Here is a 16,258-nt window from a genome sequence, read left to right as displayed (position 1 = left end):
ATGTTACTGTTAGCAAATCTTTTTTTTTAGTGTTGCCGGCGGGTCGTTTGTTCATAAGTTAGACCTAAAGACAAACAAGGACTAACACGAAACTACCGTGAGACTCACTCATATTAAATGATATTATAACGGATAACTCACGTCTTAAACCGAGTTTAGCTCGACATGTTTCGGGCCATTTCGTAGCCCACCACATTTCACACACACACATTTCGTGCGTTGTCGCGCGAGCAGAGCGGTGGCGCGTAGTGTGCGTGTTGCGGCAGCCGCCGAGTCGCGTGCTCCTGAGAGGAAGGGCTCCGAAATGGCCCGAAACATGTCGCGCTAAACTCGGTTTAAGACGTGAGTTTATTTAATCGTATGGCATACATTTAAAATAGGCTTATAAACATAACATTCGCCATCGTTGCCTATTTGTATATCGCCTTAATGTTTGTCACTCGTTTAGCATCACCCAGGGGACACGTGCAGGGTGTGGTGGGTTTCTCCTGCGGACGCGAGTAACAATCGTCCCCCAAGACGTGAGTTATCCGTTATAATATCATTTAATATAAGGACTAAAACGCTTTAAGTTTATATAGTTAACGGGCCCGGCCACACTTAGCGACTAAATCAAAATCAAAAAAATCAAAATTATTTATTGAGTAAAGCTGGAAGGCCGCTTCAACCATTCACGACTTGCGAAAGAAGCGACATTGCAAGGCTTGTGCAAATATTGACGCAAATACTGTAATAATAATAATAATAATAAGCCTTTATTTCCTTAACTGTACACTGTTATAAGAAAAAAAAAAACCTATATTCTAAATTATATTAATCTAGCTTATGAGTCAAGACCCCTTTCCGGGTATAGGCCTCCTCCAGTTGGCTCCTTGCTTTCCTGTCCTCTGCTTTCCTTGTCCAGTTTTTTCCAGCGACACTACGTATATCGTCCACCCACCTCTCTCTAGGGCGCCCTCTACTTCTGTGGCTGCTGCAAATACGGCAAATACTGTATGGTGTCCAAAATCCAGTTGTGCATTAACACAGTTTTGCCGTCTTAACGCAGATATTTGCAACAAGTAGGATTGAGTGTGTAGCTAGAGCTGAACCCAAGGAGTTCCACAATTGTATAGACTAGACAAAGAATTGATAATAATAAAATAATACCTAAAAGTACTTGCCACAAACAATTCAATAACAAAATAACATGACATTTCCTTGACTCTGTTATTTTTATGATTGGAGCTATGTAGGTCAGTTGGTTTCTTAGATCCGCAATTCCGCATCCTTTGAGTACCCTTTTGATGTCGAGAGGGGGTTAGCATTAGAGTTCCAGGATATGTTGAGCCACGATTATTGTGTTATTTATATGTTTAGCTATTTGTTTGTAAGATTATCGTCTCGGGATATATATACTTTTAATAATAAATAAATAAAATCTTCCATATAAATAAAAATGAATTTCCGAAATGTATGTACGCGCATAACTTCCGAACGATGGCACCGAATTGGATAGGTAAGTATTTTTTTGTTGTATTCGTTATTGTCAGGACAAGGTTTGTGCTAAACAAAATAAAAAAAAGACTGGAATGGGGGCGAAGCCGCGGGAAATAGCTAGTAATAAATAAATATCATGGGACACTTGACACCAATTGACCCAGTCCCAAACTAAGCAAAGCTTGTACTATGGATACCTAGTAGTAGTAGTAGTAGATGGCCTAGTGGTTAGAGAACCTGACTACGAAGCTTGAGGTCCCGGGTTCGATTCCCGTGTCGGGGCAGATATTTGTATGAAAAATACGAATGTTATTCTCAGGTCTTGGGTGTTTACTATGTATTTAAGTATGTATCTATCTTTATAATATATTTATTATCCGTTGCTTAGTACCCATAACACAAGCTCTGCTAAGCTTACTTTGGGACTAGGTCAATTGGTGTGAATTGTCCCGTGATATTTATTTATTTATTTTATTTAAACTAGGCAACGGATAAACATACTTATATAGATTAATACTTACTTAAATACATATTAAACATCCAAGACCCGAGAACAAACATTCGTATTATTCATACAAATATCTGCCCCGGCCGGGAATCTAACTCTAACGGGAATCTAAGTTTGGAAGCGGCCTGTTCGCAGTGCCCTCGCGCGCAAAACGCTACGTCTGGACCTGGTCTACGGCTATCTGTTCTCCGTGCTAGCCTGCCCATTACCACCGCCATTGCATTGCCGAGATGCAGATAACAACAAAAAGTCTAACACAAAACAACAGGCTTAAAAACGTGACCAAACTAATCATTGTTCCCGAAATCGTTTCAAATATTGCCGATGATTACGCATTTCCTTTTATTTCCTCCACAAAGTGAAAAGCCAATCTCGTCGAACTGTCGTCGGGCACGGTTCCCCTATTTTTCTTCGTACAACTCGTTCTACCCATAAAATTGAGTTAGCCGAACGGTTAATACTTTTGGCAAACAACCCCCCAGTACGGCGTGAATCGTGTTTTCCAACTAAGACACTGTGTTCTAGGATATCAGGATAAGGTAGTATTTTGTGATGGTCTTAATTATTCCGACCTACAAAGGGCTCAGATATAATTGAACGAACGTGCGTAAGCAAAGCATCTACTCGTATTTTATTTTTTTACAAGCTTTTCTTTAAAGTGCCCTGTTTTTTTTTTCATTTATTTATTTCTTTGTTTAGGTCAAATTTTGGAAGCAAATTTTGACCCACTTCCATTGGTCCGATTGACTTAAAATGTGGCATACTTATGTAAATCTGGAGACAATACCATAATCTGGTAGAGAAATTCTGGTAGACCGGCCAGGATCGTCTTTGCAGAACAGAACTCCTCAACGGTTAACGGCATCGACTTGAAATTTGGTAAGCAAATACATACTCGTATAGTTCGAGTGAACATGCTAGTAAAGTCGACAAAAAGTACAGTCAGCAAAAAAAGCTTGTATTAAAAATAAAAAATTTCACGACTATAGTATTATTCCAGTATGAAGATAGCTCTTGTCACACAGCCAATAAGAAAAGTATGACAATGCTTTTGTGCGTCTGTTAAAAGTGTACACATGACGGATTATTTCTCTTTCGTTATTTTTTAGCGTTTCAGAAGAGTATTTCATGAAGTGGTCTAGTGTAAAGACACACACACGAGTCTAACACGGTGCGTGACACAGAGGTGCTCTGAGCAAAGACTAGCACTCCTGCAATGTGGGTCACGCCACACTGAAGCACACGGAGCCATATACACGCTCCATTCAACTTGGATGTTTACTCACCTACATCTTTAGAACTGGTACAGAGGCGGAACGGGTGCGCGGCGCGGAGGCGGTATCGGTTATAATATTCGAGCTAACATGAAAGAGGCCACACAGTATACCGCCCGGGAAATAAGCGTGGCGCGGTATTCTTTGTGGCTTCTTTCACGTTAGCTGGAATATTACAACCGGTTAATATTTAAAAAAATACAACTTATCTACTTTAGTTTCCTGTTAACCTTAGCGGTCCCCCGACACCGACGACGCTTAGATAAAAAAATATTAAGTACTTATACTAAATTAACTTAGGCTAATTTTGCGGGAAATCAGCATAGTCCCCGCGGGATTGGGATAAACGAATTCTTCGCAGATGAAGTCGCGGGCAACAGCTAGGTAGTGCATAATTATTATTTACTTTTTAGTTGTCTTTTTTGGCGGCGTTTTTTATTCATGTATTTACATATCTACCCTTCTGTTATTTATTAAAATAAATTTATGTTAATATCAACAGTAATATCGAGGTAGGCACAATTAGAGCCAGGGAAAATGCATGAGCTATTCCTAAAAAGCAATATGGATTCAACTCAAACTCTACAGAGCTCGATTGTCGCAGGTTAATGAAAATTAAACCGGCTTATTTGCTCATCATGATCTGGCCAATGCTGATATCCAATCGCATTAATAATTAGAAGTGGGCATTTAAACGTGTTTACCCCAATACGACTGAAAATTTTGTTTTGAAAGAAATACTTGAACGGCTTGTTACTAGAAACACCAGCTTTACGATTTGTGTACTAGGCTAGGTGTTGCTCGCCACTCCGTCTACCAAGAATTCTTATACTGCGAGAATTTTGCAATTTTTTAGGATCATTTTTTTATGGCGTCTTCAAGATCTCAAACCTCTTAATTATAGCTAAATTGGATCAGAGGTTTAAGCGTGCAGAGGTAGCATACCGAGAAACAGAAGGACGGAGTTACTCTCACAGTAATTGTTATTATGTACCGCGAGCGGCAAAAAATCTGGCCCTCAAATGTATGCAAAAATCGGTAATTTTGTATGAAGGGTGAGCTAAATTTTGTGCCGCTGAGTATATTAGTCAGGATGTCTTAATAGTAGGAATATTTCAGCTGATGGTTGGGATGAATGAAACTCTATGAAAGTTTTTCAAAATTACAGTCGTATTGGTTGTAATAGGGATTACAAACATCATGGCTGATTGACAATCAATCCCGTAAATGGACTGTTTGCTGTCTGTGTTTAAAATTATTGGAAGTTGTTTAATACCTTGTTCAGCAATGGCTACCGCTTCGTGGAATCATCATCATCACTCATCATCATCATCATCATCATCATCATCATTATCATTATCATCATCATCATCATCATCATCATCATCATCATCATCATCAGCCGGAAGACGTCCACTGTTGAATGAATACAACAATGATGGCCCCCTACTTGCATCCACCTTCTTCTTCTTTAGGTGCCATCTCCTACCAGTGGTCGGCTTTCATTAGTGCTATCCTTATCTTCGATACACCAGCTCAGAACAGGGATCTTGTGCTAAGGTTGCATCCACCGGTTCCCCGTAACTCTCACGATGCCGTCAGTCCATCTGGTGGGTGGCCTGCATGCCTAAGCTTAGTCTTTCGGTTCCCGATCGCCACTGGAGGACTTTTTCCCCCAACGGTTATCTGTTTTGTGTTTTTTATTCAGACCTAAATCAATGTTTTTTAAAAATATAAATGTATGATATTCAAAGCCGGGTTTCTATCAAATACAGCGCCTCAATTTGCATTTCCCGGTATACATTAAATTAATTCAGTGACTGCGATACGCTTACTGAAGAAATATTAATTAAAACCATCTAAGAGGGTCATAGAGTACATATCGTTTCAGACTGTACAAGTGGATTGCGGGCGGAATTTTTATCAGTGTCTTTTCTTTGGACGAGACCAAAAAGATCTTTTGAAACATTCGAAAAAAAAAGGAACTATTCCAATCAAAAGAGAAAGGGTGTGTTGCTATTACCTGTCATAAATAAGTATTGTGAGCTGTACAGGTATAATTACCGATAAAATCTATATAAATAAAAATGAATCGTAAAATGTGTTGCTAAGCGCAAAACTCGGGAACGACTGGTCCGATTTTGCTAATTCTTTTTTTGTTGTGTTCGTTACAGTCAGGAGAAGGTTTTTATGGAAGAAAATACAGAAAAAAACAACGGGGGCGAAGCCGCGGGCAACAGCTAGTTAAAAATAAAATAAAGATAATATTACGACATTGCGATTTATTTGCCAAAATTCAAATTACACAATCAAAGTAATTTACAATATTAATCACTATGCACCTTTTTACACGACTAGCTTTTGCCCGCGACTTCACCCGCGTGGAATTCGATTATCGCGCGCTGTTTTCTCGAGAACTGTGCATTTTTTACGATAGAAAGTAGCCTATGTCTCTCTCTGGCCCCTAAACTCGATCTGACGCTTCATTTTGACGTGAAAGACGGACAAACATATAAACACACAAACACACACAGTATTTATAATTTATAATATTAGTATGGATTCACACAAGATCGAGTCTGAGCCAAACAAATGATCAGATTAGTAGTAACAAGACCATCTTGGTCGATTATACTCGTACAGACAAAATTCGTGATATTGCCGCTTAAATAATAAAAATTCAACTGAAACTCCTTAAAAAATCACAAATTACCACAAAGATTTAAACAGAATTTATGTGTCCTGTCTGGCCTAATTGGTCTATGCAGGGGATTTGCAGATGATTTACATATTTCTAAATTCTATATGGACTTTGTTTATGATTATACAACATATTTAGGCACTGTTGCCATGCCGTTAAATACTGATTTTATCCACTGATACATAGAATTAATTCAGCGCTTAAAAAAATATTTTTTTTATTACTTTTTTTTCAGTCTTTCCAATTAGAGTATTCTGTAGGTAATGCTACAAGTATATATAGTGTTTTATTTTTATTGGGAGTATAAACTTCCATTACACATTTGTTGTTAGCAGGGGTCGGACAAAAAGTGCGGATGACGTAAAAATTACGTAATCTTGCACACAAGATGATGTTTTTATTTTAACTTCCGTGTGACATGTAGTAACAAAGTAGCATTAATGAAGTAACAAAATAATCGTAAATAAATCAATGTAATTCAGTGAATAAAATTAATTTCGTATCGTTTAATAAAGAGGTTGATAAATGATAAGTGATACTTGTTTATGAAAATCAAAAATACTATTTGAAATCATCCTATAAGTGGTTTGACATCATCGGCACTTTTTGTCCGACCCCTGGTTGTTAGGTATCTTTAAAATAAAAATAAATCAAAACCTCACTAGGTAAAATAAAAGTGTAGGTAAATTTCGATATTTATGTAGGTAAGCGTCCACTTTGTCGCATCGTACGCTTCAGACATATCGCATCAAACGAATTGTAGTATTCTTTGTATTCCTCTTAACGCCTAAGTAATTTTTTTGATATATGAACATCAAACTTTATGTCATTTATGATAGATAGAGTTTGATGTTCAAATTACAATAAGCCGACTCTGAGCGATAGGAGGTTAGAGAGACATACAAGTGTGTCTACTGATCCGCACTGTACTGATCGCCCATTTCTATATAAAACAACAAATCCGATACGTCCGAAGCGTACGATGCGGATTAGTCGACGCTGACCTTTATGTAGTTTTTATGAATATTAGTTGATTTGTTAGAAGCGTTTCCTGACACACACACAATATTTTCTCCTCGCAAAAGTATTTTGAAATAGTTTTTTACAATCCTCCTACGTACTTTACAATTCTCATAATATTGCTTAAGTTTAAGCGGAACAAAAGAAGGCGCATCTTAATATTTAAAATGATGTACAAATACGTAGTTTGCATTCACATACTTCTTTTAGAGAAGTCTGCCAAAAAGTCGACTCGCCCAAAAACAAGGCAGGAGAAAAGTCGACTCGTCTCCCATTCATATTTCAAATAACGTGCAAATCCTTCAAATACAGCCGTTATTAACCAAGTCTGCACTGGGTAAGTCCAAATATTAAACTCGCCCAAAGAAATATATTGCGAGATAACCGAGGATTAAGTCAATGTCAACACAGCCGGGTTTATACCAGTGGTGTACAATGGCGTGCACTAAAATTTATGCAGCATAGCTTAGCTTTTATCCAGTCTCCTGAAGACATTAGCTGTAAGAAATGAGTGCTCAATTATGCACCTATTTAAAATAGCTAGCTAAATTATTAACATAGTCTTAAGGAAATACTAACAAATTTCGTTGTCTGAATAAATAAATTATTATTTTTTTTTAAAAGGAAATACACTATAATTTTGGAATAAAACAATAGAATAAAATCGATTCTACGAATTTTCTGTTTTAGGTACTTACTTTTCTGAAATTTTTTGGGACTGTGATGTTTTTTTATTTTTAAAACAGAAATAGGCTTGGGTTTGACCACAATCACGCCTGGTGGTAAGCGTATATGTGGACAAAGATGGAGCTCGCTTGACCATTCACCCTAAATTAGGGTTGCCATGCGTCCCGCTACGCCGGGGACATGTCCCGGTTTGAAGCATGGTGTCCCGGCGTCCCGGTCGATAAGCAAATTATCCCGCTTTATAACCTAACCAACAAAAAATTGGAAAAGTCCAATATCTTAAAAACGGATGAACCGATTGTGATAAAACATGTCTAAGAACCATCGCTAGAAAACCTGATTTCAAATAAAAAAAACCTCATTCAAATCAGTTCACCCGCTTAAGAGATACGGTGCCACAGACAGACAGACAGACACACAATGACATAGCGGTCAAACTTATAACACCCCTCTTTTTAACCCTCGACGCAAAAAGAGGGGTGTTATTACGCAATAACGGGGTTAAAAAATCATTGTTGTAAATAATAATACACCTACAATAAACACAACTAACTAGATAAGCTATAACATAGCCGATAACGTGCATTTTCTGCTTTGTAGCGAAAAGTGCCTACGAACAGAGAACCTGACTGGCGGATTGCTGGCATTGACTATGTTAAAAGTTGTTTTGTGTTTAGGCAAGCACTAAACCTTTTATGTTACTTATTGTTGTAATAAAAGTACCTTTTTTTTCTAAACCCTTACTACTTTCTCTTTAAATGTCCCGGTCCGAGTCTTCACACTTATGGCAACCCTACCCTAGATTTGAAGGCAGAAGTTGGCCCAGCATTCCACTCCTTAGCTGTTCGGATAATAAAGGACGAGCGAAAACGCTTTGTGCGAATTTTAGGGATGCTGACAACATAAGGGTAAAGACCGCGCCTACTTCTGGTCAACCTGTAAAAGAAATGAGCTGGTGGAATAAGACTGTGATGTGGAAGCAAAGGACCACTACCACACCAATTCCAAAGAAAATCGTCATGAAGTTTCACTACTTCTCAACCGACTATCACGACCACTCTGTCAAGAGTGTAGCGAATTAGAAGAGAAGAGAAGTAGATCAGTGGTGAACTTGAATGACGACTTTCTTGGAAAGTAGTGTAGTGCTGGTTTCCCCATGCTTTCCACTGCAGTAGGTATTGGAGTTGAGAGTTCGTAACTGGCAGTAGAGAACGCTGCTGCCCCTCTCACATTAACCTCCTGTTTCACTATCCATTGATTAAATTTAATTAACGGATAAATCTGATGCCGTCTCTGTTTGTTTTTTTCGAATAGATGGAGACGGCATCACATTTATCCGTCAAATACAATTAATCAATGGATGGTGAAACAGCCCCTTAGTTCCTTAGTTACCTTTTACGACACCCACAGGAAGAAATGGCTTCATCTTATTCTACAAGGACACATACAGCGAGTCTCTGACCATGCGGCTTTAAATCCAGGGTTCGATTCTAGTCGCATAACTGAGCTACTTTTGGTGTGCTTCTTTTTAAAAATACGACCACTGTTGATTTCATTTTTTCATAAAAATTTAATGAGATTTTCAATGTATGCGACACAATACTAAATTAAAGGCATATTGATAAATTTTTATCTTAGAGATGTCAAATACATGTCAAAAATTATTTCAAGGCCCCCGTACCAAGAGACAGCGATAACACCGCCATGCCCGATACACTGATTTAACAATTAAACTTTGAGGATCAATAAATGATCTAAATTTAAGTATTTTGAAAAGGTTACAAAACAAAAGTAGTTAGCCTAGTTTCGTTAGTAGAATGGAACCTTGAATTTAAAGCCCCAATGGTCAGAGATTGTTTTATTAATAGGTGTATCTTATTTTTGCACTGCAGTGTACTTGGCTTAAGGCAGGACTTAGTTGGCGGCGAGTTGGTTTGATTTGTTAGCCTTTTGGAGCAATTTATTGAAACCGATGTAAGCGATAGATAACAAATTTTGGAAATGGTTGCTGCTGTTTTGTATACCTAGCAGTACTTGAAATTTTGAATTGAAGTAACTTAAAGATATTTTAGGTAAGTTGCTGTAGATTAATTTTTGGAGGCCATGGTAGCTCCTTGGTTTGACCTATGGCCTCTCAAGCAGAAGATCGTTGGTTCAAATCCGGAGTCGTACTCAAGAGATTTTCAAAAAAATTATATTGCTAATGTGATGTTAGCTTTACGATGAAGGAAAACATCGTGAGGAAACCTTAACAAACCTGTGAAGCAATTAAATGGTTTGTATGAAGTTCTCATTCAGCACGCACCGCGTGGGCTCATTCTGAGAAGTCTGTGCCCTGCAGTGGGACGTATGTTGGCTGAGATGAAACTATAGATTTAAAATGTGATGTAATTGAGGTATTTTCAAGGGGTAGAGGTCACGTTGTTGATAACATTTGACATCAATCACGATATCATCATCATCAAGTCAGCCGAAAGACGTCCACTGCTGGACATAGGCCTCCCCCAAGGCTCTCCACTCAGAGTGGTCTTGTGCTTTCCGCATCCACCGGGCACATTGCTCGCAGGACTGATGGCCAATGGGGTCAGAAGGTTCTCGAATGGCGTCCGCGGACCGGGAGACGAGCTGTCGGTAGGCCTCCAAGATGGAGCGACGACCTGGTTAAGATCGCACGATCGCTGTGCTGTTCATCCTCATCACCTCTATTTTTCACACGCTCTATTTTAATAGACTATTAAATCAAAAAAAAAAAACTTTACCCCACTCACACAAAGAGTCCCACCTATGACTAGGGAAGCACACTATATATTTTTTCAATTGAATACTACATATGTATATCCGTGCAAAATTACAGCTTTCTAGCGTTAATAGACTCTGATCAAAGCCGCGGATGAACAGACAGACAGAAACGGCGCAACCATAAGGGTTCCGTTTTTGCTATTTTGGCTACGGATCCCTAAACATAAATGAAAACTCATTAATTCAACCGATTTCCCGCGATCCTTTAAAACCAGATTCAGCATTTCGCATAAAATATTCTCGAAGAATAACTATCATAACTTCATCATCCGCTAAAATCTTTGCCAACAATTTCTTTCAAGCTTTAAGACCACTTCAGGAGCATGCATAATAAATCTTAATGCCACATCTTAAAACAGCTAATACACTTCGTCATCAGCCGGAAGATTACCACTGTTGAACAAAAGGCCTTCCCCTTAGAACGAAATGAGCTGAGAATCTGTAGAGTTGGAAATCTCATCATCATCATCATCAATAGCCGGAAGAGTACACTGTTGAACAAAGGCCTTCTTCCCCTTAGAACAAAATGAGCTGAGAATCTGTAGAGTTGGAAATCTCATCATCATCATCATCAATAGCCGGAAGAAGTACACTGTTGAACAAAGGCCTTCTTCCCCTTAGAACAAAATGAGCTGAGAATCTGTAGAGTTGGAAATCTCATCATCATCATCATCAATAGCCGGAAGAAGTACACTGTTGAACAAAGGCCTTCTTCCCTTAGAACAAAATGAGCTGAGAATCTGTAGAATTAGAAATCTCATCATCATCAATAGCCGGAAGAGTCCACTGTTGAACAAAGGCCTTCTTTCCCTTAGAACAAAATGAGCTGAGAATCTGTAGAGTTGGAAATCTCATCATCATCATCATCAATAGCCGGAAGAAGTACACCTCAGAAGCCTCCCATTTAGAACGCCACAATGAACGGCTACTCGCCACTTGCATTCACCGGTTGCCCAAGTGGTAGTGGGAGGCCAATCAATGCTTCGAATACCAGTTCGTGGTATTTTCTCCCACAACGGTAGTGACAGTGTTCTTAGAGAGATGTGTGAGTGGTGTCCTTATACACTTATTTAAGTACTATACATATATTTAAAGGCCGGCAACAGACCGATGACTCTCTTTAAGTTGTTAGTACCTATCGGCGGTGGTGATCATATCCGAAAGAGTGTGACGTCTGTCGACGAAACATAGATGTCGCTAGTGCTGCTGCTTTAGCATAGTAGAAATAAGCAACCTGAGATATATGTATAGGAAAAATTCGTGTCTAGATTCCAGTCCAGCAGTGGTGTAGGGGTTATAGCACGCAGCACGGATTGCTGAGGACCTGGGTTCGTTTCCCAGTGCTGGTCTCTTTTTCTGGTTTTTCTGTGCATCCATGTCTCAGTTTGTATTTTCGATGTGATCATATCCTATAAGATGACCCTGAAAAAAAAAACTGAAAAACAAGATTGAATAAATTATTGAAAAACAAGCCCCCTACCATCGTCAAAATGCAAATGTTATAAGATTAGATATGTTAGAATTAGGGCTTGTTTCACCACTTGTCAACTCACTTAAGTGTGAGATAAAAGTAATGCCTTCTTTGTTTATTCGGACAAAACAAACAGAGACGGCATCACTGATATCCGTCACCTAAAGTTAGTCGACAAGTGGTGAAACAGGCCCTTAAAATGTTAGAAGATATATTCAATGCCAATCTGGTCAAAATGGTCCAAAAATTGATCTGGACTGTACGTAAATGGGCACTGACAAAGGTTATTAAATTTACGAAGGGACTCCTAAAGTGCTGAATCATTAAGCTTCACACATTACTACATGAATTTTGATGCACCTTGAAGAGTCCAGATTATAATTTAATATCTGGAAGATTTCAATAATATCTAAGTACATCGTGAGGAAACCTGCACAAACCTGCGAAGCAATTCAATGGTGCGGGTGAAGTTCCCAATCCGCACTGGGCCCGCGTGGAACTATGACCCAAGCCCTCTTGTTCTGAGAGGAGGCCTGTGCCCAGCAGTGGGACGTATATAGGCTGGGATGATGATGATGATCTAAGTACATATCAACATCGTTTAATCAGTGTACAGCAAGTTTTGTCAGCCTCATTTTTTTTTAATTCGCCGCGGTTCTCGTGGAAAGTACCACTACCATGAGTTTACAGTGACCGTACTCGACAGCGACGGCGTAAATTATGTGTAGAGGCGCTGTACAATTCTCCATACAAATAATTTACGCCGTCGCTATCGAGTACGGTCACTGTAAACTCATGGTAGTGTTACAGCTTTCGTTGGCCACAGTCTCGAGAGTGCGAGCTACAATCGGGTGAGCTTAGTTGCTGCGTGTTTTCTGTTCTTTGCTATTTAACGTATTCCATTTAATTTCCAAGAAACTTTTTTTACTTTCATTCTAAAAGTTTGTATTTTACTTCACACGATCCCACACAGTGTATGTACCTTATGAATTACAGTGTTTTTTTCTAATGTGCCGTAGCTTTATTCACGCTGTTCTAGCGACGAAGTTCAAAGCGTAAATTATACAAGATGATCCTAAACCCGGCAGTCGTTAAATAGCTAAACTTTTCAATTACCGTCCCTAGCGCCTTTGGGTGTGTTCCAGATTGGGAATCCGGCGTTTGAGAGCCACCTGTATAATACAGTAAATACTTATCTGAACGAAAATGTGCTGTGGAAAACGGGCCAAGTCTCGATCAAGGTGATTTTTTCATTAAAAGTACTAAGTGAAAATTCAACTTGGGAGTCTTGGTGGTGGATATGTTGGAGGGAAATGGCCAAATCAGAAATTTAGAGATTTAATCTCTAAGGAATTATGATCAAATCACGCAGGATGTTAAAATGAGGAAATCATTTTAATAAAAAAAAACAGTCATTTAATGAAAAACTTACCTAAACCTATATAAGCCGTGGTGGCCTAGTGGTTTGACCTATCGCCTCTCAAGCAGAGGGTCGTGGGTTCAAACCCCGGCTCGCACCTCTGAGTTTTTCGAAATTCATGTGCGGAATTACATTTGAAATTTACCATGAGCTTTGCGGTGAAGGAAAACATCGTGAGGAAACCTGCACAAACCTGCGAAGCGATTCAATGGTGCGTGCGAAGTTCCCAATCCGCACTGGGCCCGCGTGGGAACTACGGCCCAAGCCCTCTTGTTCTGAGAGGAGGCCTGTGCCCAGCAGTGGGACGTATATAGGCTGGGATGATGATGATGAATGAAAAACCTAATATTTAGTTAAATAACAAAATATTTTTCTACCACTTTCACTATAACAATTATATTGTTATATATCAGTTTTTTTTCGTCAGTTAAAAATTGCCCATATGACATATGCAGCTTGAGTCATCGTTACTATTATATACTTACTTTTTACTTGGGCTTGAACATCATAGTACCTAACAACTGCCAAGAGATATAACATCTTACAAAAGGCTAGGTGAAAATACGTTGAAATGCTCCCAGTGTAAGACAGTTTAGCGCGAGCGACTTGGCGAGAGCACTACAATGCTGTCTGTTCATTGTTTGAGACTTTACCGAATTCGCCTGCTCGAATAAATTTGAGTCTAATTAAATAATTACATCAAATAAGGAGTATCCTTTTTGAAAGTTATTTATAAATCCCAATTTTTTTTGGGATATAAATACAACCACAGCAATAGGAATATCTTAATTTTTGTACTTTCAATAAAGGTAGTAACGAAAACTAATAACTTTCTTTTTAACGTTTGAGAAGGATAGGTTCATTAATAAATAAGCATCTATGTGAAGTAGAATTTTATACAAAACAAAGGAAAAGAAATTTTCTCGAAATTAATTAAGCAATATGCAAAGAATGAGAATAAGTAACTTAACTTAACTTTTTAATGGTTATCTAATTAAATTATGCAGTCGCCTACTCGTTTTGTTGTGCATTTCTAGAACCCTGTCGTATTACAATTGCCAGTGAAAATGAAATGAAATGAAAAATGTTTATTGCACAGCTAGTGGATAAACTTACATTCCGACCCCCAAAGGTAATGACCTGTGTCTTGGGGATTCCGCAATCTTCTTAAAAAATATTTACTCTACAACTCTTGCTACATTTACTTGGTGGATAACCCGTAAATGTAGTTAATACTAGCCTAGACCTGAGAAAAACCAATCCTTCGAAAATAATAATAATACTACTAATAATGATATAAAGGTAGCTTAAATACATATGGTTGCTAGTGGTTTGGAGCCGTGGTGGCCTAGTGGTTTGACCTATCGCCTCTCAAACAGAGGGTCGTGGTTTCAAACCCCGGCTCGCATCTCTGAGTTTTTCGAAATTACATTACAGGAATTACATTTGAAATTTACCTCGAGCTATGCGATGAAGGAAAACATCGTGAGTAAACCTGCACAAACCTGCGAAGCAATTCAATGGTGCGTGTGAAGTTCCTAATCCGCTCTGGGCCCGCGTGGGAACTATGGCCCAAGCCCTCTTGTTCTGAGAGGAGGCCTGTGCCCAGCAGTGGGACGTATATAGGCTGGCATGATGATGATGAAATACATATAACCTCGTTAAGGATACTACTAAGAGGAGATTGAGGAGAGAGACAGTAATAGCAAATGTGTGTGTGTGTGTGTGTGTGTAAACATTTAAAAACAAACTTCACAATGAAAACTTTCCATGTGTAGCAATTAGAGCGACCGACGGTACGAGTTCCAAATATAACATTCTCATTTGCTTATAAAATATATTTCCATGGAAATTAAAGTACTTAATTCGGTATACGCTATCCAGCAAAAATAACGGGTTACGTTTCATACAAAATAGTATTAAAAAGTGACCTTTGGTTTTGCTTGCCAGTGTAATAATGTAGGATGTAGCCATTATTGATAAGAACCTTGTATGTTTTCAATAACAGCCTTGTGTGATAAACTAATTAAGGATACAGTGATGATAAAACATCAATTAACATAAATGCCTGTTAAAATGTCGGTAGGTACATCAGTATGAATGAATAAAATTAGAAATTTCGCAACAAAAACATAACTTACTTTAAGTACTTTAGGTTACTTAATTGATTTAATGATTTTTTCATTGTGTATTACACAAATATGGGGCTAGTAAAGAACAACGATCATCATCATCATCATCATCAGCCCTTAGAACGCCACAATGAACGACATCTCGCCACTTGCATCCACCGCAACTCTCGTGATGTCGTCAGTCCACCTGGTGGGGGGCATGCCGTCGCTTCGTCGTTTCCAGTTCATGATCGCCACTCGAGGACTTTTCTTTCACAAAGAACAACGATTTATAATTAGAACTATGATCATTATTATTATTACCATCATTACCGTCAGTCAAAAACCGTCCACCGATCAAATTTTTTATAAGTTAAGACACTTTATTTGCTCGCAAAACATCTGAAAAACTGTTTCGAAACAGCGAAACACGCAGCGACAGCACACACACCTTTATGCTGCCGTCGTGAAAAGCATATGGTACTTTTCTTCAACGTTACGTGAGGCCAGAATCTCCAATTGCTTCCTTTTTTTAAGCGTAATTTTCAGCACGCTTAACTACCTTGAATAATTTTTCGTAGACAAAGTCACGGGAAAAAGCTAGTTATTTATATATTTCAGCTGTATAATATCTTATATGATTTCTGAGATACCCTCCTGAGTAACGGACAGCCGGACGGACGGACAGTGTAGCAATATTAATCGAGTCTTGTTTATCTCCTTTCAGGTAACTACGGAACCCTACAAAGTGCACTGGTTCCTGTCTCTCTATAGCCAGTTCATTTTCC

The 16,258-nt window shown here is 38.6% G+C and overlaps 1 pseudogene; it reads left to right on the top strand.

The window, feature by feature from the left end:
* LOC141433731 (uncharacterized) overlaps positions 1-8,751 on the top strand; it is a 16,759-nt pseudogene extending 8,008 nt beyond the window's left edge.
* Positions 8,752-16,258: the final 7,507 nt, after the last annotated feature.

The sequence above is a fragment of the Choristoneura fumiferana genome, chromosome 12 (assembly GCF_025370935.1).
Source record: "Choristoneura fumiferana chromosome 12, NRCan_CFum_1, whole genome shotgun sequence".
Classification (NCBI taxonomy): Eukaryota; Metazoa; Arthropoda; class Insecta; order Lepidoptera; family Tortricidae; genus Choristoneura; species Choristoneura fumiferana.
The sequence above is the reverse complement of the archived record's forward strand: the minus strand, read 5'-3'. Positions and strand labels throughout refer to the sequence as shown.